This window comes from Phycodurus eques, chromosome 13 (assembly GCF_024500275.1).
Source record: "Phycodurus eques isolate BA_2022a chromosome 13, UOR_Pequ_1.1, whole genome shotgun sequence".
In the NCBI taxonomy this organism is placed as follows: Eukaryota; Metazoa; Chordata; class Actinopteri; order Syngnathiformes; family Syngnathidae; genus Phycodurus; species Phycodurus eques.
In genome coordinates, this window is record NC_084537.1 from 1,269,412 (window position 1) to 1,294,003 (window position 24,592).

The 24,592-nt window shown below is 42.7% G+C and overlaps 1 protein-coding gene across 1 annotated transcript in view; it reads left to right on the top strand.

Annotated features, from left to right (window-relative positions):
• The first annotated feature begins 9,684 nt into the window (after positions 1–9,684).
• The window catches only part of brinp2 (bone morphogenetic protein/retinoic acid inducible neural-specific 2), a 164,949-nt gene continuing 150,041 nt past the window's right edge, over positions 9,685–24,592 (top strand). The window contains exon 1 of the mRNA XM_061694147.1: positions 9,685–10,092. The gene's annotated coding sequence lies outside the window, so the exon portion shown is untranslated. The remainder of the gene's footprint in view (positions 10,093–24,592) is intronic.

Below are 24,592 nucleotides of genomic sequence, written 5' to 3' on the forward strand. Positions count from 1 at the left end.
TATGTGTTATACACTGAGCAGCCACAACATCTGCAAAAGACTGGCACTTAGACCTGCTTTATTGTCATTCAAGACCCACAACAGTTGTGTTGTCCGGAAACTTCAGGAAGTGGTTGAAATTGTATCTGGGGCGACAGTTGTGGGTCATCAGGGTCAACAATAAGGGGCTGAGAACACAGCCTTGGGGAAAACGAGTGTGATGACACTGGACATACTGTATTAATCACACATACACACTTGGTTCTGTTTATGAGGAGTTCCAGTAACCGATTGAAATTGGAGGTGCTGAGGCCCAAGTAACCCAGTTTGCACATCAGAGGCTGAGAATAAGACCACAAACAGCAACTGCACGTGGATGATTTTATCCTCCAGGTCCTCCAGGCTCAGGTGGAAGGAAATGGTCTCCTCTGTGGAAAAATGTGGATATCCTCTGCACACTTAAGGATGTATGCACAGAGGCATACTCCTCCACCTCTGTATGCTCATTGTCAGTTGCTGTCTCTTTCCGCATTTCACAGTCAGTAGCCTCAAATCAGTCCTGCACTGCAGACATAGCTTCTTCAGGCCGCACGTTAACATGCTTCAGAGCGGGCATACATCTGATGAGCAGGGGCTGGTGTGCTGGAGTTAACATAACAGAGAGGTGGTCTGAGGAGCCCAGGTGGGGGCAGGGGACTTCTCTGAAAGCATCCTTAATTATTGGCGCATACCAAGTCCAATGTTTTCTCCCCCATGTTATGCTAGTAGAAATTAGAAAGAACACTCTTCATGTTGGTCTGTTTAATGTCTCCTGCCATAATGAAAGTTGAATGTTGCCGATAGCATTGTAGAGAACTAAGGCTGTGTAGAACGGCCAACGCCTCAGTGTTTACTGACCCGAGTCTGGCAACATTACGAACCGGCAGCCGCAGACAGGTCCTATGCTAGACCAGAGTCCGCACCGGTCGTGATGACATGATTAGTCTCAGTTTAGCAAAACCATTGCGAGCTAAAGTAGCCACAGTCAACATGGGCGGTGCCATTTTTCTGTGTATAAAAAAAAAAATAAAAAGTAATCCAATCCATCCAACTTACATTGATGATTTTTTTTTTTAACCTGTCCTGTTCAGCTTAATGGAGGATCAGTGTACCTGACTGGAACAGTTTTCCTGTGCCACAGGGGAGTTGTATATACTTCCACTGTGGTTATTTGTATTATGATCGATATAGAAAAAATGCGGTCGGACAGAACAAGGTTTGAGATGAGACAGACCAAAAGAAAAGAGAAAACAGAAGAAGTAAAGACAGGACACTAGCAGTAATAAATAAACAAATAAATAAACAAATACAGAAGCAAAAAATGAGTTCTATCCGGGACAGTCGTGGTCCATTCTGTGAGGAAGGGATTCAATGAGTAGAGAATAAGACAGGATAGGACAGGACAGAACACGACACTGCGATTGGAGTGTGGTTGGAGCGGCTATGTAATACATAAACACCTGTAGAAACTGAGTACAAGTGAGAATACAGTCCAGTGAGTTCACAGTTACAAGCAACTAAGTCCAATGGGTGTGTGTCTTCGTACACATGCCAGTCAATTGACACCGTCACGCATGCACAATACTCACCAGAAGTGTCCCGGAGTTGCTGTGCAGGCACAATGGGGACGGATGACTCCGCCTCACCCATCCAACAGGAAGGGAAGACCGGCCGACAGGACACCGTGCCCTGACCGGACACCAGGAGGCGATAGCAGGGACCCACCACTGCTCCCTCCGCAGACTGCAGACTAGCCAGTGTTTACCAAGCTTTACCGAGCCTAGGCAACATGTAGCTGGTTTGAATGTTTTTCTTTGCAAGATGAGGCTTCCATCTTTCCAGCCTACCCCATAGCCCAGACATATGAGGAAGACCACAGATTATTGACATGTACTAAACAGCCAGTAGTAGTTGCCAGAAAGTTCTGCAGGATAATGTCCTGTCGCACCCCTGATGATCTCTCACAGCGCACTAGCGTGTAACTGCACACTGGTTGGGAACCATTGCTCGATAGAATCACCTTCTCTGAAAGCCTCCTTCCTTTCATACAGATAGAAATGTGATATTTTACTAACTGTAACTCAACAACAATTTTTCAGAATACTCATTGACAGTGGGCTACATTGTCCTGTCACACTTTTCCACAGAATAAAGATGCTTTTATAGCTCAGCCATTTTATATAATGATGAAGGCATTTACTGCCATTGAGGGAATGTGATTCACTCTTTTTGGAACATTGATGATGTAATATCATGGTACAACTACAGTATAAGAGTTCAATATGTTGCTAAGGGATACTTACATTTGGGGACTTAGATTGTGGTGATCCAAAATATTTCATTCAAAAATGCACGTCCACTTGAAAGGTTATCACTCCTTGATTGATTCATGTGCGCTAACATTAATATGATAAAATGATGTCATATATTTATAGGATCAGTTAAACTTGCCAAAAGGTTATGTGTCTCATACAGTATAAGCATGGAGGACAAGTCAGAAATTCACACAGAAAACTTCCTTTTCCATATGAATTAAGCTCATTTCTCTCTGTATAAGCGTATGTATTGTAATTTTCAACTCATGCAGAACCCTTCTATATTAATGTATTCAAGATTCAAGAGGTTTATTGTCATAGGCACTGCAGACCCACAGAAGCTACATCGAGCAATTCAATTCTTACATCCAAATTCCCTTCATACAGCTCGGAATAATATTTAAAAATGGAAATAAAATAAATTGAGGCATTAGAAAAAAATACATGGGCAAACTAAGTGCAAACGAATGAGTGTAGTTGGAAGTCCGTCTGTGCAAAACAGTTAAGAGATTCAGAAAGGGAAAATATTATTTATATTGGACGATTAAGAGTAATAGTTTTTTTTGTTTTGGCAGCACGGTGATCAACTGGTTAGCACATCTGCCTCACGGTTCTGAGGACCCAGGTTGAAATCCGGCCTCCCCTGTGTGGAGTTTACATGTTCTCCTCGTGCCTGCGTGGGGTTTCTCCGGGCATTCCGGTTTTCCTCCCACATCCCGAAAACATGCGTGGTAGTTTAAGACTCTAAATTGCCCGTAGGTGTGAATGTGAGTACGAATGGTTGTTTGTTTAAGTGTGCCATGTGATTGGCTGGCGACCAGTTCAGGGTGTACCCCGCCTCCTGCCTGAAGATAGCTGGGATAGGCTCCAGCAGCCTGTGACCCTAGTGAGGATAAGTGGTAAGGAAAATGGATGGATGGATGAACAAATATAATTAATAATCCTCTAGTCATGATAGTTATTTCTCCAGCGCGGTCCTGCCAGAGGTTCGAACTCACGTGACCACCATACCCCAGGTTGAGATTCAAGTGCACCAAACGCTAGTCTATTAGCCCTGGGTGCTGGATCAGAAGCCATCAGCCTGTTTCCAAGGATTCCGAGGAGTGGCAGCTGTAATCGTTCACTACTGTTCAAGCCATGGCCAAACTCTATGCTGCAAATACTCTCCAAACTCTAGCAGCCTATACAAACTATACAATCTTTATTTAAACTCTGAGCTCACCGTGACTATAAGAAAACAAAAAACAAAACACATTTCAAATAGAGCCTGCATGAGGGGTTTATATTGCTGTCTAACCTCACGGCAAACTCTGATGCGCTTCCCGAATCGGTCACGTGATACAGTCGGGCAAGTGAGACTTTGGACGACATCACTTTAGGCTTTTCCCCTAAATGAAGCAAGCTTCGATACACGCTTTGGAGAAACGCCCCTTCCATTACGACACATCTCGTCACATCACGAGTATTTAGGGTTCTTCTTTGCGCTAATTATTTGATCGTTATTCATCTCTATGGCTATGTTTTTCTGTTACTGCTTTCGCAACACCTTTTATTGCAACTCTTTGCGTGAGTGTTTTCACTCCTTTGTTTTATCTGCGACAAGCTTCTATCACGCTCTGTCTAGCCACCTCTGGGCGTTTTGTTTGTTGTAGTTTGCGTCAGCCTTTTGTTGTGCAGTTTTTGTAATTATCAATGTTCACATTGTTCGCGCACCGTTGGGCGAATAAAGAATTTATTTGCTTTTAACACTGTGTTGCCTCTGCTTTAGGGTTCAAAGTTCTCTACACACCATCATGTCAATTATAGATGTTCATTGCATAATAACCATGAGCCAGTGTAATTAAGTAATTTTATCCTGAAATAGAACAACCACTCAGCAAAACACTCACTCACCGGCAGGAGATCCTGGGGACGACCCAGGACACGCTGGAGAGACTATGTCTCCCGGCTGGCCTGGGAATGCCTTGGGAAACCCCTGGAACAGCTCGATGAAGTGGCTGGGGAGAGGGAAGTCTGGGCTTCCCTGCCAAAGCTACTGCCCCCGTGACCTGACCTCGGATAAGCGGAAGAATACGGATGGATGGTATGCACCCATTTTCACACTTCACTGTCAAGGAGCTAAAAGACCAGCAAAGGAAACATCAGTGGACGAGAGATCTTAGCTAGTCCGTGGAACCGCCTCGATGCTTGAAGGGCATTTAAATAAATTATAATCATTGAAAACAGGAAGATGAGATTGATCACAACATCCATTAAGTGCAAATGCCTCTGCCTTGTTGTTCCTGTTATAAGAATCAGTATGAGAATACAGGTAACTACTACCTTCACATGTACGTAACTTGATTCACGAACACTCTTCTTCAGAAACAACATTTATGAGCAAATTGCTTTGCTGGTGGGGCAAAGCTTATTCAATCTTTAATTTTTTTGGAACATCTTATTCAGGGGCTGTTTTCCCAGGAAGCAATATTTTTCACCGCGACTCAATGCAGTAGTCATATGAAGGAACCAATTACTCAGTGTACAAACTCTGGATTTAAGCTCCAACCAAAGATTGGCAGACTAATAACTCCATTTAGTCTCATTCATGAACTGGACCCAGATGTTCAAAAGTGGCACCAGCTCTTTTCCAACCTTGAAGAAGTAATCCACCACTGGCCTGAGATGAACCAGCCAGCAGGAGGACGGACACTTCAGTCAGGTTGTATCCCAACCATTTTCAAATCTTTGATCTTTTTCCTGAAAAACGCTTTCTACCTTTCCACAATTTTTCCATGATAAAATATCGTCCGTGATGAAACATTTACCATCTCCCAGAGGTAGGAGGAACAAATAGCTATGATGAACTAATTACTGTCGGAAACTAGCCAAAACATCTTGCTCCCCGCCTCTTTTTGCCCACTCCCTCGCTTCTTGTGTTTCTTACACACACACACACACACACACACACACACCGGTCTTTTTTTTCCTTGTGTTGACTCACCCTGCCTCGTGAAAGGTGGCCATAGGGAGTCTTTCTATATGTCAGCTTGAGAAGATGGATGGACAGCATCTGTTACAAAGCCTCGTCAGACAGATTACCTGAGACACCCAACAAAAAACCTCAAAGCACACGCACGCACACAGACACGCACACACATGGAAAGTACCATGGCATCGTTTACGCGGCCTGCTAAGACCTGACCTTCTAGTTGAGTATGATCACCCCCCATGGGCGTGAGTGGCATCTGGCTAGGTAACGCACGTCTCTGTGTTCTGCATCATGCTTTCCTGCATGTCAGCAGCAGCCTGCTTGTTTGCATGTGGTTATCTGTGTCTCTCTATACTCGTATACGCGTGTGCTTGAGTGTTCATGTATAGTTGGCAAGAAGAGCGATGCTGCAAGGCACCTGGGCAGGATCAGAAGGGCTAGTGTGCCCCCAGAGTTTGACCATCTGTGCATTATATTGATTGTCATTAAGGTTTCTAATTTGGAGGTGTCTTGGGGATTAGCCAAACCAGGGCAGAAAATGTCATTATGCTCTTCCTCACGTTGAGCTGCCGTGACCATATTTACATATTTATACACCTTAATTGTCTTTGCTTTGCTGGTCTGACATTGAGGCAAAGTTTAGTGCAGAAAATGGGAAACAAAAGAGATATTGTGGAGGACCACATGGAACACTATCCAAAACTCACGAGTTCATTCTTTAAAAACATCCTCTGACCAAGGGACCAGCCCAACGGACCAGAGATTTGCTGATGGACAAATTATAACTACTGTATTCTAGTTAGGTCGCTTTTCAAGCAACTCTTTGATTGAATCATCAAGTGAAAACACAAAAGATGATATTTTTTGTGTTTCAAATGGAATAAAAATTATATCAGTGTGTTTGTGGCAGAGGCAGGACCCAAATTCAATGAAGCAGCCAGTAGTCGATATGATTGTTTTGTCTTCCATTTCACTATTGGCACTAAAAATTAGATTTACACTTGTGTGAAAGTTATCAATATTAAGTGAGATGCGTGACCCAACTCACCTTCATATTGTGCCTTTCACTTCAATCCCCCCCAGGGTGAGGCTTAGAATCAGAGGCGAGCGAGCTTTTGCTGTGCCAGGTTCCAGACTCTTGCGTAGGCTTTCTTTTATTTGCTCTGTGTTGACACAAAAAGAGCACTTAAATTCCCGTCCTAAGACACATCTCCAATGTATTTCCTTTCACCTTGACTGTCATCATCAGAGAGTTTTGTTTTAATTATTATGATTATTTTGGTTTGAAAGGGGACAGGCAGACACAAAAGAGAAAAGTGAGCAACATTTTTAAAACATACAATTTAAAAAATAATAACAAAAGCAACAACTACATTGTCCGGTGTCTTCGTTGTTGGAATGTGTCATTTCTGTTGGTGGTGGACTAGCATCCCATTTTCAACCGCTGAGGTTTTCAGATCAAACGTTTGCTGTCAATTCGTCCGGCACTAAGACGTTCTCGAGGTACCTCATGAATTATCCAGTGAGTGTATGCGCTCTTTGCATCCAGTACGATCTGCAGAGTTGTCTGCGATTGGGCTTTGGGTACTTTAAATGAACTTGACATACCACATTGTGCGGGAAACCACAATTCTGCATCTGCATACGTTGTTCGAGTTGGAAAATATTTGCTGTGATAATTGCCAAAACACACACATGCACAGAATAAAATTGCAAACAATTACACAGCAGTACACGAGGCAATAAAATGAGACTTTAGAGAACGTAAACGTGTGGGTGTTGCACTTAGTCTCCAGACAAAAGAGATCCATACACACTGAGGGATTTAAGTGAACTGCTGTCTTCTTCCTTCCGGACATCTCTGTAATAATCCTTCATCTGGTTTGAAAGCAGGAAGGTGAAAGACAATAATGACTGAGGGTCCTGATGATAGGACTTGGCCCTCACAATTATACAAAATAGAAAGGTCTTGCACTAACACTTTTTGTTTGACGATAAAAATACATTATCTGCAGATTGTATCTTACCGTACTTACTGAAGGGTCGCATCTAGTTGGACCATAACTGGACCTAACTGGAGCCAGTCGCATCTAACTTTGGCCCAGAGGTGGCTAGTCAACCAGGGCAATAGGGTGTGACAAAACATTTGATTTAGTTTTGGAATGCTGGAAATGCCGAAAAACATATCAAAACACAATAGTCATATTCTTTAAAGCCCTGAATCCCCACACTGAAAAAATCATAAGCTTTCATAAATGTCATATTTTATGCAAATTATCCACAAGACTGATCAACAAATTCCAGCAGGACCATGCCTGGAGTTTTATGAAAAACAAATCTCTCAGGATATATATAATGTAACGCAAAGCAAAATCAAATGTATGCGAGGCATCAAGATCACCAGAGAGATCATGCGCTTGGTCCCGAGTTCCTTGAATTGGCCCGCCTTCGTAACAGAGCTGGATATCCGAGTGAGGTCACTCAGCGTCACCGTCAACGATTATAAATTCAACTGATTCAATTTATTAGTTCAGGGATGTTTTTGCTCTTGTTTTGTCTTAGTGTAAAATGGAAAAGACTTTTTAGATGAAGTGATATTGTTCAGCAAGATCTGAATTTGCACATTCATATTGAACCTAGCTATTTTCATTTTATTTGACGTTCATGCTCTGATTTCATAAAAGTTACTCACTAATTACTCAGTACTTGTAGTTTCTTCACTGAGTACTCTCTTACTACTACACAGATAATTATTCGGAGGACTACTTTTTACTTTGACTTGTCAAATTATTCTAAAGTAACAGCAATCTTAGTTGAGTGGAATTTTTGGCTAATTTGTGATTCAAACTAATTGCTCTTTTGCTATGGCTCAACATTGTTAGGTTAGATGGGCGAATCACAGCGTTTCCCGAAAAGCGTTGTACGAAATTTCCAAAAGAGTGAAGTTGATCTTGCCTCTGCGGGAGCTCAGCACCCCGAAACCTCGGAGCCTGGAACTCTGATACTTGTCTCTTTTGGTTGACAAGATTTCTTGTCGTTTTGACTTTGGCTGCATCACTTGGACGTTTGTGAGATGGAAGTAGTACATAATGCTGGTTTTTATTCTTGCAGATCCAGCTGTAGTTCTGGGGCTACCAATGACATTCCTGTTTATTTGTATTTTGTTTCCGTGAAAAGGTAAACACGCGAAGAAGAATAAGCTGGGAATGAAATTCAACATTAAATGGATTGAACAAGGGGGTTGCATTTGCATTGTTAGTTATTGCGCACTTCAATAAAAACCGAAATCAATGTAACTTATGAAACATCCGATTCATTCACGCTTGAAACCCGGTGAGAGCATCTCCGTAGTAGTCATGTCGCAGCTTCATGGTTACGAGCCCAAATAGGCAAGCCTGTCCCTGCGAAGAGGTTCCCGTGGTGTCCGTTTGAAAGAAAATAGCATTTAGCCGCCGGTGCGCATCTCACCGCCGTATGGCAGCTCGTGACGAATGCCTTACGAGGCCCAGACTTAAGCAAGTTCATATTGAAATAGTCCCCGAAGCGTCGCCATCAATCAAAGACTCTCCCAGGAGCTGCCGTGAGATTTTTGTCTGCCTTCTCCCGCGTCCGCGCCACAAAGATATTCAGCAATATCCCGACAACTCATTCGCGCTCTTACTCGGGCTGTTACTTATTTGCCTCCCGACGGCCCGAAGCAGCATATTCTACTCACACTCCAGCTCTCCAGCCTCTCTGCAGCTACTTAGTTATTCATCGCAGACTCACCGAGGAGGCCGCTTAGCTGACACAAACCAGATTTTATAAAGGGAAGAGGCCGGGCAGGCAAAAGCGGCGCCTCCGCTCAGTCGCAGAAGACATTGGCAGGAAGAATTCACTTTCGCCTTGAGTCAAACGACATCGGCGTTCGACATATTTGGCTAAAGCGCGGTGAGAGGCTCTAAAAAAAAAAAAAAAAAAAAAAAAGTGTTTTCTCTTTCATTAGGCAGCCTGTCCCTTTGGGCTCCAACACATCAAGCTCAGTGCATGGCCTGGCACCCCTCCCCACACACCCTCACTCTGTCTCAAGCGCCTTTATCCTTCTTTTTCTGGCACATTGGCCTTCATCTTTCACTCACCCCCCCCCCCCGCCCCCCTCTCATCTACTTCTCTTTCCCTCCTTCCCCGTCCATCCTCCTTTCTTCACTGCTGCGCTTACCTCTTTCCTAGCCCCACTCTCTCCTTCCTTGTATGCAATTTCTAACCAATCACCGGTCGGAGTGGGTGTGCCTCCACAACAGCAGGATGGACGATTATTACAGGGAGGAATAGAGAGAGCGAGAGGGAGAGAGAGAGGGAAGAAGAGCTGTGGCGCTTTCATGAAGCATCATTGGCGCAACATCCGCGCAATGAGGACTTTGTAACAGATCCAGGGTGGGCAGCATGGCGAGCAAGTGCGCGGTCGTGCCTCAACAAGGAGCCCAGCTGGTCCGAAGAGCAAAATGAGCGCCCCCCCCCCCCCCCCCCCCAAAAAAAAAGATGTCCTTCTCCGGATTATTTAGCCACCGCTCCATCGAAATGAACTTTATCAGCGTTTGAACTGATTGTACAGCCGCAAAATCAATAAGACGGCAATTTCCAGCAAGTCCCAAGTGGACCGGATGCGTGCGACCCCCGGTGACAATGTGTCGCGAGTGACAAGGGAAGGCGGCAAGAGGAACGCGGAGTCGCTGGCGTCTCGTACTTCTTCTGGCTTTCCCACGCGAACCCTACAGAAAACACACCAGGACGTCAACTGACCTTACCTAGGTTAGTTGTGCATTTATTGTTATTATCTTTGTATTTCTCACAATGAACGACTGCTCAACTTGAGCGTTTTGGCGACTGCGCGCATCCCTTGTCCTCTTGCAAAGGTGCCATTTCGCTGCTGACCAATTACATTGCAGTCTCAAATGCCGACTTTTGCACCTAAACAAGCTGCGGTCATATGCCTCCATCCACATCGCCCAGAGAAAGTGCCCATTTGTGTAGCAGTTTGTCCTAATTCGCATATTTTTTTGCAGATGACCCCCCCCCCCCCCCCCCCTTACCACTGTAGTTGGCCGAACACACCCAGGTACTTTTGTGCGTTTGGGGCTTTGGAACCATCCTTGTTGTTGTTTTTCCTCTTCCCTCTAGGAATCGCTCTACATCGTATTTGATGGATGTTGTGCATTTGGCTGTAGCATTTTGCTCCTCTTCACCATGTCATATAGCGTCCACGGCTCTGTGTGCCTCTAATAGCTTTTATATCCCCCGAACGCCCACTGAACTGTGCATTCGCCACAACAATTATCGGAACCTTTTGAAGTCCAACACTTTCAACCACTTAGTGCAAACGACAGCCCAGCAAAGCGCTTTTCAGCCCTCCTTTAGATAAGGATGCTAAGAAAGACCTTGTCACTTTTGATTGATTGATTGATTGCTTTTTTTTTTTTTGGGGGGGGGGGGGGTTATAAAAAGAAAGCAAGTAATGGACTCACCACCACGGTTGTCATTCGTCAGAGGCTGACTAAAAGAAAAATGGAATACAAACAGATTGAGGAGGCAACAAGACGCCTGGACAAAACACAAATGGCTGGAGAGAGCTGATTAGTTGACACAAGGGAGCAGGCCCCGGATAAGAACCGCTGTCAACTAACACGGAACAAGGGGACACCGAAGACACCGGGAAACAAAACGAAACAAAACGAACGTCCGATTGGGAACCGATGTTGTGTTCGAACGATCGTGCCAACTGTCATCACGACAAACCACCTGTGTGACAACTCTGTCTTTACTACACACGTTCGTATGAATTCGAGACATGCTGACAGACAAGACCGACCCGGTGCATGAATTGTTCATTTAAGAATCATTATTAATACATATGTATCGCATTATAGCCTTAGCCACTCACTGGAGGGTAGATATCTTTATTATCATTTTTCTGGACCCAGCGGTTCTGTTCTAGAAACTTCTCCGGGTCTCGTGAACTTCCTTTTTACCCCCTCCAGTGAGGCATGGGCTCTTCTTTTCAGTGAACATTTTATTCTTTTTTATTTTGCAATTCCCTTTTCGTTATGGATCACCACTGGAATGTTTGCCAAAGTACGCTCCAGCAGCATTTTCTCTAAAGTCCACGGTCGACTCCAACTTTACATACGATAAGATTTTGCATCTGCTGTTGCAGGTGGTGTGTGTTCTGCTACAGACTCTCATCGAGACACATGTGACGTCAGGTGTCAAAGTCAAAGATTTCCTTTTAAGTCACAGGTGTCAAAGTCGAGGCTCGGAGGCCACGTCCGGCCCACCGCATCGTTTCATGTGGCTCGCAAAAGCAAATCATGTGCATCAACCTCCCTGATAATTCTGATTCAAAATGTCAAATCATCATATGTAATAAATAATATTCTTGAAGTATTTCTAGCTTTTTTCTTCCCAAACCCCTTTTTTATACTAACATGAACAATAGTTGAACAAATTATTAACCCTGACTTCTGATTTCAAAACTAATTGTCCATCAATTTCTTGTGCATACAGTATGTAAAATTATGAGCCGATGAAACATTTGACATATGATTGAGATCATGATTATTATATGATTTTATTATAGCCGTCATAACGGCCCTCTCGTCATAACGGCCCTCTGTCTCCAATGTGGCTCGTGACAAAAATTTGTTTGAAATGTGGATGACACAATTTGATACATTTCCCACTTCAACGCCAATGCCCAATTGCAATGTAATGCCTGAATAGACATTTTTTGTTCTTTTTTTTTTTTTTTTTTTTTTAACTGTCTGTACATTTATGTTTCAAGTAACGCATGTTCAAAGTGGGTGTGTCTCCATTCTCGGAACTCATGAAACAGCCCACATGCGCGGACACCCAAATCGCATGCAGGCAACTTCACAAGCATCAAAAGTGGTCAGTGACAACATAGATGTAAACAATACACAGGGCCCCTCGGCTGCAATTATTTTACCTTATTTAATGAGCGACACACCTCTAATATGCCATATTTACACCATATTGTTTATACTTTCAGTGTAGTTTAAATTGACAGTGGGTCTTTTTCAATGTTTCTGTTTTTTGAGCAGACGGGGTTGTGGATACAGTATGTCGGCGGTCTGTGTGTTTTGATGATGTCAAACTTGACAACTTGGCATATGCAATGTGTGTGTTTCTGCGGTACTCACGTTGGCAAACGCTTTATTCGCTGCTGGTATGTAATCATTTTTGGCTACATTTGGAAGAGACCTGATTTGAATTGGAAAATATACAAATCCATACATTTTCTCTCTGTTTACGCATATCTATCATATCTGTTTATGGACATCTGAATTTTGGCACATGAGTGCAAAACCATATTTGGCAATTGATCCAAGCAGTGTAAATCCAGTTGATCTTTCCCACCACAAAGTACTACCATTTGTCCGTTACGTGTTTTTTCTTCTTCTTTTTTTTCTCCGTGGTACGTAGGTTTGGGCATCGTTTGAATTTGAGTGATTCCGGTCCCGATTCCGGTTCCTCGTTTCAATTCCGGTTCCAAATGATTCTCGATTCTGATTCTTTAGGGGGCTGGGTCCAAAACGTTTGCATGGTTTATATAAAGGCTTTTATATAATATTTTTTCTTAGCTTCTTTCACAGTGGATTGTAATGACGCCAAGAGTCGTCTCTCAACATTTGAAAAGACACTTGCAATTTGTCCTTTTTCCACTTTCTCTCAGCTCTTCGCACAGGTTGTCCCATTCAGCCTGGGCTTCCATTTTAGTTTTTTGCCTTCTAGTTTAGCAATGTGACAGGTGTCGTGAAACAAAGAGTTCAGAGCCTCAGTATCATCATACACACGTTCAGGTACAACACATTTTTGACTGAAGGCAGTCGAGGAGTAAGCAGCAGTGGAAGGGTTAATACCTCAACATCTGCGAGCGCCAGCGCGAGCTTTGACTGTTTGACAGCAAACAGTAGCTTCAAACAGTACAGGCATATGATCAGAGAAGAAGGCATCACAGATCTCCAGATTAGAAACACACAAACCATTGGATAAAGCAAGATCAAGTGTGTGACCACCTTCACGTGAAGGCCCAATTACAGAATGGACAATATTAAAGGAGTCTGATGTTTAAAAAGTCACTGGCTAATGGGTTCTTTGGGCAACACACGTGGATATTATAAATCATCAACAATAAGGAAGCGGTTATATTTAAGCATAATATCCGCCAAGAACATAGAAAGGTCAGGTAAAAAGTCTTTGTTATATTTAGGAGGCCGCTAAACCACCGCACACAGCACAGTGTGTGAATGACCAAGTTCAAACAGACTCGGTTCAAAGCTAGCGGCGGATGACAGTGACACAAGACTCACCAGCACTCAGCCATGTCTCGGAGATAAAGAGGAAGTCCAGTTCCCGAGATACACAATCACTCGGAACCAAGGGATAAGCAAGCGAGGCCAAACATCAATTCGTGAGACATTTCATCAACCAGCTTTTTTTCGTAATAGTACGATCGAGAGCTAAAATATATGTGAACACGCTTTAGCCACGGTATAAAATTCCATCCAGGACATAGTGTATTTCAGCAAAACGGTAACAGCAACACTTTACTAAGAGACAAAGACCAAAGCAGGGAAAGAGAACAACATCTGGCTCACTCATGACAGATTGTAACGAGCTTGTCAAAGCTACGTAACCATGACGTCACACACACCAGTGAGTGGCTAGTAAATATAATTCGAACATTAGAGCACGTTTTATTTTCAATTTTAATGTGAGTTTTATTATTTTCATGTTGAAAAACAACAGAAGTAGCAGGTAAACTTACTGTTAATCCAACCTGAAGGAATTCAAGACATTTCACCTGCACTGCTCAGTATCCAGGTATTTACAGTATTTCACAGTCACATTTTTTTGGCTAAAAAGTTACTGAATGGATTTTCAAACACTGAATCGCCTCGGATCGTTCTAGATGCACCAGAATCGGCAACCGCGAATCGTGATATGAATCGCATCCCGACCTCGTGTTGCACCAAGTACCGATACCGATACCAATACCAAACCAAGGTATTTTGATGTCAAAAATAGCACGATGCCATTTTTTTATGATACCAGTATTAATTAATACATAAATAAATAAATAAATGAAAAAAATCATAGGCAACAGTGCTCAAATGGTGTCTTAAAGGCCAGTACACAAATCGACAAAAAGCCGACGGTCAGCCAATGCCTGCCGACACGTTCGACATCCCTTTAAGTGTGGAAGGTAGGGTTCTGTGTGTGTGTGGGTGTCAGTGTATGCGTGGGCGTGTGCGTGCGTAACTATGCGCAAGCCGAGGAGCAAATGGCAAACCGTGTTGGTTTCTCTGCAAGTGGGCACCGGCGCGGGCGCATGAAGCATCCCTCTGATTGGTCAGATTTCGGGTGCTGTCGGTACGCTTATGTGCCACGTGTGGCGCACCTCACGGTAGGACGGCCGCATCCCCTCATGGGGGATGCTGCCCTATGCACAGTGTATGTATAAATATAAATACATTATTATAGTAATGGGGAAAAATATTAGACCACCCTTGTTTGTCCTATTTAGGGAGGCACCGATACTAGTACTAATACTTTCATTTTATTATTGCTTCTTACTTATTGTCTTTACTTGACTTTTTATTGTTTACTCTTTATTATGTATAAATAAATTTGAGTTGAGTTCTGTTCTTCTGCACACGGACTAAGAATACAAGTTTTAAAATGTAACAGTACAATTGATTGTTTGACTTCAGTAATTCAGAACTGACTGCGTGGCCAAGGTAAAGGTGTGAAGGTCATTATATTTGATTTAAAGGTGTCGTTCATGTCACCCGAGGTCACCTTACAAAGTATGGGTTAAAAGTAGAAACAAAAACAAAAAAATAAATCAATTAGAGAGCAATAAATCAATAAGACATCAATAAAACAGAAGCGGCAATAAGAAACAACAGGAACGATAAAACAGTAGAGCAGTAAAACAAACAGGTTTAGTGCAAATGTCCGGATAGAGTGAGTATGTGAGTTTGAACAGATTAATTTTGATTTGAGTTTCAAATTTTGTGAGGGAGTCCGTCTGTATTCTGTGTGAGGGGACGTATAGACTGCGAGGGGGAGAGAGTTCCAGAGTCTGGGCGGCGAGCAGCTGAAGGCTCGGGCACCCGTGGTGCTGAGGCAAAAGGTGGGGGTGGCGAGGAGACCGGCAGATGTTGAGCGGAGGGTACGGGAAGGAGCGTATGTCTGCAGTAGGTCGCAGAGGACGGCGGCGGCCGAGATGTGGGGAGCTTTGTAGGTGAGGAGTAGGATACAGTATCATACAGGGAGCCAGTGAAGTTGAATGAGAACAGGGGTGATGTGGTCATACGATTCGATGTGGGCGATGATCCGGACTGCCCAGTTCTGGATCATTTGGAGCTTTCTGATGAGTTTAGAAGGGATACTAGAGACGCCGACATTGCAATGATGGATACGGGATGTGACAAATGAGTGGTGCATGATTTCAGTGCTGAATTGAGACAGTGACGGGTGGAGTCTCGAGATGCTGCAGAGGTGGAAGAAAGTAGCCCGGGTGATGTTCGGAATGCGAGGTACAAATGCTTTCCAGGGTGGCCCGGAGACTCTTGGGATGGGAGGAAAGGAGAATCATTTTACGATTCGAGGTGGGGCTGGGGTCACTTGTGACTTGGGGAGATTTTGTTCAGTTTTATTGCTGTTTAGTTTAAGGTGACTGATTTGTGATTGGATAAGTTGATCAGGGGCAGAAAGTGACGATGAGTGGGTGAAGAGAGATGAAAGCTGACCGTTGTGTTTTTTTTTTTTTTGGTTGGGGCTTGATTCCGGCCAGCAGTAATCGTTAATTTTTGCGATGATGTTTTTGATCACCCGCTGCTCGTCTTTGTTAATACTTTACAGACGATCTAAAAATACACGTACAAGAATGCTATTAACCATCAGTACCACTGCAGCAATGACACAACTCTCATTTGTAGACCTCGAATGCTTTGAGTGGGTTGTTTATACCAAATTATGCGGGGGGGGGGCACCATTTGGAGGGAGAGACATAAAAGGCAGTAGAAATGATCGCGCTTTCTGCCCTTTCTGCCTGTTCTTTTGCACATCAACGTGATTGTCTCCTGTTGAGGAGCCTGATGTATCTTACTCAAGCTGTTGGTGGAGATGAAGAAAATGTCCCAGAGTTAGCAGGGTGAAGGCTTCGTTATATTCCATATGGACAGTCGTGTACTGTGGTTGTCTAAGGCCTTGTTGAAATGAATCTAAACATAAGATTCAACAGTCCTCGAGCTTTAGTCTGTACATCAAACTTTTAATTTACTTTTCTTCCTATGTCAGCGGAATTTGACATTTTTTAAGTTGCTTGTAAATATTTTTTAGCTTTCTCAAAAGGTCTACTGAAAACAGTTGCCTATTCGCAGGTCTGCTTTACTATTATTATTATTATTATTATTATTTGAAGTTATTTATTTATTAGCTGTAGGGTGGGGAGAGGCTGCCCCCCTTTTTCTCTGTGGTCTTCCAGCTGGTTGGGCCAAGGAGAGAGAATGGGGTCTGCCCCCCTCCCCCATTGGGGGCCCGCCTTCCTCTTCCCTATCTTGGCACCCTTGCCCGTCCTTGCTCACAACGAGCGCTTAACACAGGCTTTCAGTTTTCGGTTGGCGGCTGGTTCCTGGCTCTTGCGTTGGGCCCTGTTGGTGGCTGGGGCCCCCATGCTCTCCCCGGATGGTGGGGGCGGTGGTGTCGGTGGGACATACCATGTGGGGGGTAAGGAGGATTGGGCGTTTGCCATGCGGTGGTCCGGTGCCCCTGCCCCTCCCTTTTAGGACTGGTCAGGGTGCTTCTTTTGGGCTTGCCCTGGGTCCTGGGGAATGGGTGGCGTCCCCCTGGGTGGGTCCTCCAGTGAACTGCGGGTGGAGGGGGCCGGGCCAACCCTTCCTCAATCTGCCAGCTCAGGAACTCCGTTCACCAGTTGCCTAACATGCATGTGATATGGTGTTCATTCACTAATAAGTTCGATAGACATCTTCTACATCACCACTCAGATTCATAATGACATGACATCGATCCGTCTCCTCCACGTTCTAATCACCCCCTCTTCCAGAAGACAGATCTAAAACTCGGCAAGTGAGACGCATCTTACAAGCCCGACGTTGAACCCATGCTATGAGCTTCTCACGTCAAACACTACCTATATAGCTGCATGTTTTGTTCTACGTTTGTAAGGCCGAGAAGCGCTGGGAGCACACAACTATGGCCTTGCTTGTCGTGAGCGTTATAAATTCTGACACTCAATTGAAATTGTACACACCGTACCCACGCTGTAAAACATGGTGTTTGCTCAACTTAAAAGAATGTAACAATTTACAGTGTAGTCGGATATTTGTAAATTTATCTCTACTTAGTGTGGTGGCATGTACTCAACACTAGCTGAATTGAACTACCTTGAAGATATCTGTGGAAATACCGTAGTTGCAGCTTTTCTTGTCAAACTTTAAGCCAGCACCTAATTTTCACAGTGTGCGTCCAGTGGCCAAGGTCCTTAAAAATTGCCAGCCAGCCGTGCTCACTCTGGTATCTGTGAGCGGTTTTCAAACGAATGTTCATTTTCATTTAAGAGTGAAGAGATAATGTCTATGGGGTATTATCAAGAGGAAAATGAGGGGCACCAGACCCAAAAACAAAGATCTGACAGCAAGCATCAAGGACATCTGTGCTTCCATAACTACCTGGCAACGCCACAGGCTGATTGCCTAAATGCCACGGCACATCGAGGCAGTGATTCAAGCAAAGGGATTCCCAACAGAGTATTGAAGATTAACATCGTTTTGAAAGTACCATAGTTTGATTGATTTTATGTGGCCGTAATTTCTTTTTTTTTTCGACAAAAACTGAGAAGTAAATGGTGATTTCTTCACAGTATTAACATTTTTTGAATTCCTGATTTCATGGGTTTTATAAGCTGGAAGCCCAAATTATGTAAAAATAAACAAATACCTGACATTTTTAAATTGTGGACCCTGAATCAATAATCTATGAAATTTTTGGAATGGAATTATGGAAATAAACTTTTCCATGATATTCTTATTTTTGTTCACAAAGATCACTAGCACTATCACACAATGAATGAAAAACACCATTGACAAGCTAATGAAAATTAGCATCGAACTCACGGCACTTGTATCTCTCAAAATAATAAATATTGGTACACAAACACTGTATGAACACATACAAACTGGCAATATAACAATATATTCAAACTGTGAAAAACAGTTCATCATAACAGTATTCGATTGTGACTTCTACTTTCTTTGTTACTGCAAGTGTGTATCTCATTGCGTGCACCACACTGCCCCTCAGAGGTCAAGATGTGCACAGCAGTTACTTTTTTATTTATTTATTTTTGAACCTGTCCTGTTCAGCCGCATGGCCTTAGAGAATGGTGGATCTGTCTGCCTTTGTGCTGGAACAGTTTTGCTGAGCAACAGGGGAGTTTGAAATACTCCCTCTGCTTATTTTTAAATGTTTTAATTGTTCTGATGTTCATTGAAAATGCAGCAGGACAGAAAAGGGGTTTAGGGGACAGACAGAGGGACAGAGTAGACAATGGGACTAGGGGTGAAAACCAAAGCAGAACAATAGTGAGACAGTCTAGATATTTAAACACAAGTAACATTACAGCAGTCATTTGTAGATTAGGGGAAGACACCTGATGAGGACATGCAATAGCTACCCAAGAAAAGAAGATAAGAGAGGACAGAAAAGGGCAGGACAGGATGTTGGAAAATGAGCAAGGCAGTGCTACTGTCGAGTGGTGCGGTGGATTCTTTTTTAGTATCAAGAACCTGTGAGTTGATATGTTTTTACTAGTGATCCCAGCAGAAGTAATTAAAGTTTATCATGTTTCTATGGAACTTATTAGTGAATGAACACCATGTCACATGCATGTTCGTCAACTGGTGTATGGAGTTGCTGAGCCGGCACGTCGAGGAAGACCCCCGGAGAGCATGCGGGCCCTAGCCACCAACAGGGCCCAATGCATGAGCCAGTAACCACCCAAAAAAACGGTCATAGCCCGCCAAAGCGAGCCCAAGTTAAGCACCCGTCGTGAGCAAGGACGGGCGAGGGCGCCAAGAGAGGGGAGACGAAGGCGGGGCCAAAAAAGAGGGAGGCGGACCCCCATCCCTCTGCGGCCCGACAACCGGAGGCGCAGGCCCAAGGAGTCCAACCAAAAGCAATGTGAAACCCGTCCTGTCACTGTGGTTACCACGTCCCCGAATGGCAACCATTATCCCTGTGCAGTGATTGTGTGTGTGTTGGGGTGTAGGGCATTAAAATTGGAGAAAGTGGTGGGGGTGAGGTGAGACGGTCACAGGGGTTGCGACCAGACCGGAACCCTGAATGAGATCTGAGTGTGCCCGATGTGCAGAGTATGTACAGCGTGAGTATTAAAAAATGTGCAGTGTGTGTGAAGTAAGAGGCTCGACTCCTGCAGGTCCGGCCCGGCCATAGAGAAGAGGGGGGTAGAGTTACTTTATGTAACCCATTGATTAATAATTAGTGACTCTGTTTTTTTCAGACCTACTGTTGCTGGTTATTGTTCTCTGTTTGAGTAATATGGTATCACTTGATTGAGCCTTTTCTAACATTCCATACTACAGAAGTAAATTACGTATGATTATTGCTGAAATCGGATCGGACCGATATCGGTGTCGACCAGAACGCAAGGCTCCAATATTTGTATCGGATCGGAAGTGAACAATTTGGAACGAGACATCCCTAAATGAATGATAATGACAGTGCCATAATGCCATCAATGAACGATAAATATAAAAGAAGCGCAAATGTTAAATAACACAGACAGTCAAAAAACTAATAGTAACATAATCACACATTAATAACAAAGATGAGCATCTTTATTACTGTAATAATTCAAATGATTAAGTATGGGAACCGCCTGGCTTTTCGGGCATCATGCTATCGGCTACAAACAGAGCGTCCCTATTGTCACTCAATCTCACTGCTTTCCACTGTTTGGGGGTGGAATGCTTGTTACATGCTAATATGCGCCCCAGCTATCTACAAGCTACAGCAAACGCGACTAAATACGATGTCGAGTCGAGTCTGTGGAGACGGGATAAATCTTCGTAAAACACTTCCACCTCATCGTCGGTGTGGCTGATGGTTGGCGCATATATTTGTATCAATTGAAGGGAGTAACGCTTTTTAATAAAGATGGTACATGTGGCGATTCTGTCAGAAATACTTTTGACGCACGTAACATAATTGACGATACGTTTATTAATAATGAAACCAACTCCACCATTGCGTCCGATTTCTGATCCTCTGTAATAAAATAGATGGCCATTATCGAGAGTCAACATAATGGCCAGTATTATATTATTTAATATGATTTTTGTTATTATCATCAAGAAAACCATGGAAAATGGCTAGATATAAGCTCTTAAACCCTTTTGAGCTATTTGCCTTGTCATCATTTTATTTGTCCAAACAAAATGTACCTTTAGTTGTAGCAGGCATTAAAAATTAACAAGAAGCTGAACAAACAACGGTCATGCTGAAGCGGTCTGTTTAGAGCTGCATGCAAATTAGTCTCAATACAATAACTGGAAAAGTGTTTCTTGGAGGAGAGTGGGTTGAGACAGCGGGGGGGCAAAACTGAACATGGAACTTTGAAGTTTAAAAAAGTGGGACCCAGTTGTGGACAAGGTATTTCTAAAATGTGTTTAGATATGCTTTTCCTCTTTGTCCTACACCCAAGAGATTATGTGGTCAATAACTTGGTCACCTTGTTAAGATTACCCCTTCAGACACAGAAGACAGATTTTATTGATTCAACCTCCATTGTGGACTCACTTCTTCACAATGAAGCCGTCCAATTATACAAGTGCCGTGAAAAAGTTTTGGCCCCAAACATAGCTAAAATAAACATAAAATGCAGTTTTAGAATGATTTTACTTCAGGGAAAAAACTATTCAAAGCTACCTGGCCCTGTGTGAGTAAGTAATGCTCCCCTCCCCCTTGTTAGATCATGAATTAACTGTGGCTAATCACATTTTTTGGGTTCATTTTCACTGACCATACCCAGGTCGATGACCTGTAGACCTGTTCAATCAAAAGAACATTGGCCAAAAGATCTCAAAAGGCTGCAACAAAATGCCACAATCCAAAGAAATTCAAGAACAAATGAGAAATAAAGTAAATTGACATCGAACAGTCTGGAAGGGGTTACAAACGTGACGTAAGTTGAACATTTTTGGAAGGCTTGTCTATCAAATCATTACATCTGGCATGAATGTAGCACAGCATTTTAGAAAAAGAACATCATACCAATAGCCAAACTTGGTGGTATTGTGATGGTCTGTGGCTGTTTTGCTCCTTCAGAACCTGGACGACTTGCTGTGATTGATGGAACCATGAATTCAGCTCTTTAGCAGAAAACCCTGAAGAAGAATATTCAGCCATCAGTTCAGGACCTCAAGCTGAAGTGCACTTGGGTTCTGCAGCAGGACAGCAATCAAAAACGCAGCAGAAAATCAACTTCTGAAGGGCTTAAAAGGTTCATGCTTGAAAGCCCTCCATTGTTGCGGAATTAAAACAATTCTGCAAGGAATAGTGGGCCAAAATATCTCCACAAAGATATGAAAGACTCATTGCCAGTTATAGAAAATGCTTGATTTCAATGGTTGCCGCTGAGGGTGGCCTGAGCAGTTATTACGTTTAGGGAGCCATTACTTTATCACACAGGGCCAGGTAGCTTTGAATAGTTTTTTCCCCCTTAATGAATAAAATCACCATTTTAAAAAAACTGCTTTTCGTATTTACTTGGGTTATCTTTGCCTGATATTTACATTTGTTTGATGATCTTACGGTGGGGAAACTATGCAAACATAAGCATGTGAGAATGGGGCCACCACTTTTTCTGACTTCTGTCAGGTCTGAATTTCTACCACAGGAGAAGACTGCACAAGAATGGACAGAGTGAGTGTACTTACATACATTCAATCATTTTACTTGGATGAAGGGCAAACAGCTTGACTTCACCTTGACTTTCAAATCAGTAAGATAATCGTATGCTCCTGGAATACATTTTATACCCAAACATGGGGTCACATTCTGCCCAGATTGAGCAAATTGGTGCAAAGTCGAATGAAGTGGAGTGGTAAAGTCAACTTATTAAAAACCTATCAGGAAGCTGAATCAGCCCAGGAGATACTGCCAACACATCTGAGAAGATATGATAATAGCCTGCCTGTCAGGACACATCACTGCTGCGCCAATGAAATGCTTTTCTAGCCTGAATGACATATACTGAGGACTCAACAGATTTATTTATTTATATCATGGTGTTTATATTAACTGGTGATATAATAATTTGTTAATCCAGTTTCCATTCCAAAACAGAGTATGAAGCTTTAAGTGTGCACATAAGCAAACCATACATGTAACATTGCCCTTTATATGTATACTTTCTGTTTTGATTTCTATTGGGACTGGTTTTGTTTAAGGAGTGGCTGAATATCTCACATAGTGACCGGGGTAGTTAAAAAGTCAATGGTAGTTGGGGAAGGGGGTGATCCATTTTGGTAGGAGACTTGTTGAAGTTTAAAGTGTGGATTTCAGCTTTGCCTGTCTGTTGATTCGGTCTAAAAAAACAAAACAAACAACAACAACAACAAAAAAACATGACATGCTTGCTCTATTGAATACCTGGAACAGGGTTAAACCTTTGCCTCAGCCATGATGAAGTACGCCAGTCAAGGTCACAATCAGCATCACATGAAAGAATAGAACTGTTCCCAATGAAGTCATTTATCCCATTAAATATATGGCTCAATTAGAGGCTTCATAGAGATGATATTATCCCAGACCATTCATTAGCTAAACTCTAATAGTCGCTCATTTGATTAAAAGCTGCGAGGGGATTGACAAGGTGCAATCCAAGCATTTGAGGGAGATTGAGCCACTGCTAATGTAGCATACTCATTTTGGGTGAAAACATGGAAATGTTATCTAACTATTCAGAATGCATTGAACATCTGTAAGAAGCAGCCGTCACAAGCCAGGCTTGTAAATTTTTATTTGCATAGGTTGTACTGATCATGATCATCATCATCATCAGCAAGCAAATTGAGCAACTTAATTGTGTGTGAATTGATGCTAAATGTCTATGGGTTGTGTTTGCATGCATGGGCAGATACATTGATTGAAAGGGAGGTCATGGCTTCCCTACTATGAGATGATGAAAGTAGAGTGCGGTGGTGCATTTACAACAGGGGGCATTCTTCACTTGTAGTCTACTTTGAGATTTATTTAGTTTTTTTTGCTGAGCGAAAATTGATGAACTGACTTCACCCGACAAACGCTTTTACTCTCTTACAAAATTGATAAACTTGAGAGTTATAATGTGGTGTTTTTTTTTTTTTTTTTTTTTTAGCAATTCAATGGTGATTTCTTTCTTCACAATGATCAATGTCACACCAGTCACGAAAGTCAGAGATTGTGTGAAACTGTAAAACAGTTAAGGAAGCTCTGATTAACATTTGTTTCCTTCGCTGTTCCCAACATAGCACAATGTTTTAAATTATAAAAAGCTTTGAAAAAAAGCAGAATTGTCCACAAATAGTTGGATAAAACAAATGATAATCTTTTGTATGTGCAATTCTGCTGACATTATGAGGCATTATTCTACACTACACTTCTGTCAGTCAATAACAAATAAAATACAATTTAATTAAACCATATTAGAAAATATCAAATATACAATAATATAATGGACGTTTAAAACTATGCTGTTGGAAGCACCTTTGTTGTGTAATTTATTTTGAATAGAAAATCGCTTGTAAAAAAAGTAGTAGGCCAATATGACAAATCGTCAGTTGGTGCAAGAGAACCCCCCTCGGTGTAATAATTGTGGTCGGTTGATCACAGTTTACTGGTTGTGTTGGTTTTTCATCTACATTAATTCAAGATAATTACCCCCTATGCAGGAAATGCAGGAAAAAAAGTTGCCCCCTTTCCTGGGATGCAACGATACCGATGCCTGGTATCGGTACCGAAACTGTACGTCTCTATACCACTTCACCAGCCTGACATATACCTTTCGGCAGTGTTCATTTTCTTCGTGAACTAGTTCAAAGTTCAGTTCACCGTTCCAAAAATGAATTAGTTCATAGTTGTTTTTTTCCCCCAATTCCTCAAAATACAGTGGTGCGTTGAGATAGGAGGTTTGTTCGTTCCA